The sequence below is a fragment of the Neomonachus schauinslandi genome, chromosome 3 (assembly GCF_002201575.2).
Source record: "Neomonachus schauinslandi chromosome 3, ASM220157v2, whole genome shotgun sequence".
Classification (NCBI taxonomy): Eukaryota; Metazoa; Chordata; class Mammalia; order Carnivora; family Phocidae; genus Neomonachus; species Neomonachus schauinslandi.
In genome coordinates, this window is record NC_058405.1 from 125,827,923 (window position 1) to 125,833,385 (window position 5,463).

Consider the following 5,463-nt stretch of genomic DNA (forward strand, 5'->3'; position numbering starts at 1 on the left):
CTTTTAAAATAAATCATTTATTCTGAAGGCTGGAGGTGTCATAAGAGTATTCAACCAGTAGCTAAGGGATGGGGAAGAGATCAAAGCGTAGATCATGGAGGCAAGAGAAATGACCAAGTTGTGGCCATCTCACAATGAGCCTTAAAGAATATAAAAATCTACAATAAAGCATATTTTATATTAAAATTGAGAAGTTAGCCAACATATTTGTATATGAATATAAATTGCCTTACCATGATATTTTAAGTTTGTTTTCTTCCTTTCAGATAAACATTGATACATTTATACACCAAAACACATGATACACATTGCAAGTATAAATGCATGCAGATCACCTTTGAAAAAAATCTAATTTGCTTACACTCAAGGAAAGGCATACACCATATATTTTTTTTATTTAAGAAAATCCTTTTTGATCTAACTAGCATAATGCCAAAATTTTAAAATATTGAAATGTATGCTTGGGAAAAGTATAAGCAGCCTGATTTTTTAAGTAAATGGAATATAAAATTCAGACTCAAATTATACAACAATGGATAGAGGTTTAAACTTGAAGTTTAAATTTCTATTTCTAAATAATTGTTTGTAAGTTTCTATATCTTAACATTTGTTCTAAGTAACAATGTAAACCAAAAGAGACCAAATTATCTTTTCAGGGAAAGAATACCAAAGTTTATCTTGGAAAAGGGCCAGTTTTAGGTAGGGGGTGTTTATGGCCTGGGGAGTTACTGTAGCAATAGAAAAAGATTAATAATTTGCACATGTGAGATTCTTGGAAGGCAGGATACAGCTGTAAAGAATTAACCCCTCTTGAGAGATGTAAAAACACAGAGCAGCTGTTGGGAGGGACTAAAAACTATTCAGGCTACACAAGTCCTCAAAGTGAAGCAGAGAAAGTGCATTTGGGGACTGACAAGCTTTTGTCTTTGTTTGTAAATGGGCAGATAACTTAAAAAAAAAAGTAAGACAAAAGGAGCCCATTGTGCCCAATTAAAATGTATTATTGAAATGTTAAGTAAGGACTACAATGAGTTTTTAAAGAAATCTAGTACTACAATGCTTTGCTCAAGATGACTTAAAATGGAGCCACTCTGTTAAAGGAAGGGGTGTACATCTGGGTGATGATGCCCTGGAACTCTTTCTTTTTTCCTTTTTTTTAAGATTTTATTTACTTATTTGAGAGAAAGAATGAGAGAGAGAGCATGAGAGGGGGGAGGGTCAGAGGAATAAGGAGACCCCGCTGAGCAGGGGACTCTATCCCGTGACTCCAGGATCATGACCTGAACCAAGGCAGTTGCTTAACCAACTGAGCCACCTAAGTGCCCCATAGAACTTTCTGAAATGTCGCTTTATTCACTGACAGAGACTCATTTTTCAGAATACACATACCCCCGCCAAGAGAAAAGTAATCAAATTAAAACATTTTGTCAATGGCTGAACAAGAGGTCCAAATTCTATTTAAGTGAAATTTGTGGTTGATTTTTGCTTCCTGGGAAAGAAAAGTGGCCACCATGCTTCAACGAAAAGCCCAACAGAACTTTTGTAAAGATCTTAGAACACAGGTTTAAAGAATGAAGAGATTATTGAAAACATTTTGTGAAATTTCCTTGAAATAAATGTCATTCATTCCAATGTCCTTTGAGCTTGAAGCAGATACGGGAAAAATACACACCTGACTTACCGTATAATTCAGTACCTTAGTGTTTCCTTCAAAATAATAGGTCAGTGGTTCTCAAAGTGTGGTCTCAGTTTCCCTAGGGGTTCCTAAGATTCTTTCAGGGGCCTCATGGGGTCAGACTTATTTTCATCATAATACTAAGACCTTTTTTTTCACTTTTTTTTTTAAAGATTTTATTTATTTATTTGAGAGAGAGAATGAGATAGAGAGCATGAGAGGGGGGAGGGTCAGAGAGAGAGGCAGACTCCCTGCTGAGCAGGGAGCCCGACGTGGGACTCGATCCCGGGACTCCAGGATCATGACCTGAGCCGAAGGCAGTCGCTTAACCAACTGAGCCACCCAGGTGCCCTTTTTTTTTCACTTTGTCTCATAAGTGTTTGGTAGATTTTCCAGAGGCGACATGACATGTGATGACGTCATCACAGTGGTGGCTAATGAAATGTATGCTTGTGTATCCTTGTGTTTGGGGGGATTTTTCTAAGTAAACTAATCAATAACTTTTAAGAGTATAAACAAGTCTTGAGACTAAAAATTTTGAAAGGTATTAAAATATGATCACTTGCAGCAGCCTGAGGTGACCTCTGAAAATGGTTTGCTATTCACTTGACCCCAAAACCCCTACGAAATCATGTAAATCAAGAGGTTCAAATCTCTGTGTTCACTTTAAGAACACATGTGAAACTGCCCAGGCCATCAAGGGTATGCATATGCGAAAAGCCCCCAAGTATCTGAAAGACGTCACTTTGCAGAAGCAGTGTGTGCCATTCCGTCGCTACAATGGTGGAGTTGGTAGGTGTGCCCAGGCCAAACAGTGGGGCTGGACACAGGGTCGGTGGCCCAAGAAGAGTGCTGAATTTTTAGTGCACATGCTTAAAAATGCAGAGAGTCATGCTGAACTTAAGGGTTTAGATGTCAATTCTCTGGTCATGGAGCACATCCAGGTGAACAAAGCCCCCAAGATGCGGCATAGAACGTACAGGGCTCATGGGCAGTAACCCATATGTGAGTTCTCCGGGCCACATCGAGATGGTCCTTACTGAAAAAGAGCAGATTGTTCCTAAACCAGAAGAGGAGGTTGCACAGAAGAGAAAGATATCCCAGAAGAAACTGAAGAAACAAAAACATATGGCCCAGAAGTGATTTCCGCACAGAATAAATGCAAATAAAAATAAAAAGAGAAAAAAAATAAAATATGATCACTTGGCTCAATTCACAGTAACATCCTTGCCCATTCCTTTGATGTTTTCCATGCTTTCTATGTCACGGTAAACACATTGCAGTGGATATTATCATGATCAAAGAATACAAATATCTGTTATCTTCATATTTCAAATTCTGTCCTTTAGCAGCAGATCTTTAAAATCAATAAAATAAAATCATATGTGTCAATAGCATATGAAACAGATAAAAGAAAGTAGAGCTGCTCTTTGGGGAGTGGGAAGCACAGATCTGCCCTATGGGCTCTCTCCTGAGACTCCTCCAGATCTTCCTGGACTGCTCTTGAAACATTATGAAAACGACCACATTAGATTTTTCGTGTGTGTGTGTGTGTGTGTATGTGTGTGTTCTACATTTATAATTCTATTTGGTTTCAATAACAATCCTATGAGGTATAAAAAGAGATACTATCCCACTATACATAGAAAGAAATTGAGAGGCTTGGAGAGGATCCCATACCTGTAAGTGATGCAGATAAGTCTGACACCAATGTCTTAGATTCCATGTCCAGAGGCCTGGTATCTATACCATTCTGGCTCTATTTGGCATTTTAAGTTCATAAACTTCAGCCTAATTTTTATAATTATTATGTATTTACCTCTCTTCTTCCCTAGGAATAGAGAGAGAAGAGCCCCTTTACTCATTCTGAGTTTTCTTCAAGAATTCTCTTCTAAAAACCTCACGTTGGTAAGCACCTCAGTGAAGATAAGATTCACCAGGGAGCCTTCCGTTAACATTGCCCTCCAAATAGAGACAAGCAAGCAAACGAGAAAATAAATATGACAGAAAGAATAGGATGGAAGTAAGCATTCAGGAAAGGTATGTCCTAAGATGACAGTGATTCTGTTTAAACTCTCTTTTTATTGCCCAACCCAGTCAACCAACCCTTTAGCGGGCATATTGTAAATGGAAAGAGAGAGGTATCAATAATTTGATTTCTTCACATAACATACACACAGGAATTATTATCTGAGGTTTTAAAAATAATTTAACTGAAAAGTATGCCTACTGCACTCCTATTTCGGGTAAGCAGATAAATGCAACAAGGTGAATTGCTTCCTAAGGTCACAAATGCAAGAAGACAGCTTAACAGTATTAACAATTTAGAAGACTAGTCTATATTACATTTGATTTAATCACTGCATGTTTTCCTCATTAGGCAGTTGTTACTAGACCATCTTTCCCTTTTCCACAAATTCTTCTTCGTTCCTCAACCTCCACCACCAATACCTCAACTTTTATCTGCAGCTCAGTTATGTGTTTGGTGGGGGAATAGGACTTCGACAGCAGTATGATCTTTTTGAGGAATAGGTCAGGCTCCTACCGTGTTGGAATCTGCAACCTTCTTGGGGTTGCCTGGCCCAGATATTTTTTGCTAGACCAAGAACTGAACGTGGTCATTATTTTCAGACTTCAGAGAAACATTCACAAGCAGGTCTGATCTATCTAAAGCTACATTAAAAGCTCCTGAATACCATTCCTATTAACCAGTGTATTTCTAATAATTTCTCCTCACTGAAAATAGCACCACACATAAATAGAGGAATAGAAGCATTTGTCAAGCTGTGTTAGTTAATAGTAAATCTAATATAAAGATTACAGAATGTTCAGGGAAAATTAACCTAATGATTAAACACGATCTTATGTTTAATTAACACAAGGATGTTTTGCATACCAACTCATTCTATTGTCTAAAACAGCATTTATCACACAAAATAGAATAATAAAAGTTGACTCATACAATATTTTTTATCACAGTGGTGTTTTACACTATTTATCTAATACAGTGTTAAAAGATAAACGAGGGCATATTAAAAATTTTAAGAGCTTATTTGAGCAAAAATCAATTTGAATCGGGCAGCATCCAATCTAGCAGATAGAAAGGAGCTCCGAGGACCTGTATTGAATGAAAGACTTATAGGCAGAGTAGAGCAGAAACAAGGAAGTTATATTAGGCAAAAAAGCAGGTTAGTTATTGCACAATTACTTTCCTTTAATGGATGCCAGTGGTCTATCAGGCAGAGTACCTAACTAGTACTGATCAGGCCATTCCTGAGTGAGTAGTTTAAGATTCCGTTTCTAGGAGAGCCAAAACTGTAATTGCCTCCATTTAGTGATACAAGGCTTAGCATAAGTGACACCACTTTGGGCCTGTTTTTTTTTTTTTTTCCACAGTACACAGGACCTTTGCAAGGTAGGTAAACTTTATTATCCCATTTTACAAATGATGATAATAGACAAAGTAGTTAAGTAACATTCCTGGAGTCATATCCCAATCACTGGTACTGCTGAATTTAGAGCAGAGAATTTTTGCTTTCTAGTTAGGTTCTTAAGCTTCTTTGTTACCTTGAAATTATTTCACTATCAGAAATGTTTTCTGTTGCCCACGGCATTGTTTACTGAATATCTACTATAAGCCAGGGACTTTTATACATGTTGTCTCATTAAATTCTCATAAACCACCTTGTTAAAAAATGATTATAGGTGAGTCCACTGAAGTTCAGAGATGTTATTTGGTAATTTGCCAGGCTTGAACATGACTGAATCAAGATTCTAGGCCCAAGTTC

The 5,463-nt window shown here is 37.3% G+C and overlaps 1 pseudogene; it reads left to right on the forward strand.

Annotated features, from left to right (window-relative positions):
* Positions 1 to 2,265: 2,265 nt before the first annotated feature.
* Positions 2,266 to 2,818, forward strand: LOC110592095 (annotated as a pseudogene).
* Positions 2,819 to 5,463: the final 2,645 nt, after the last annotated feature.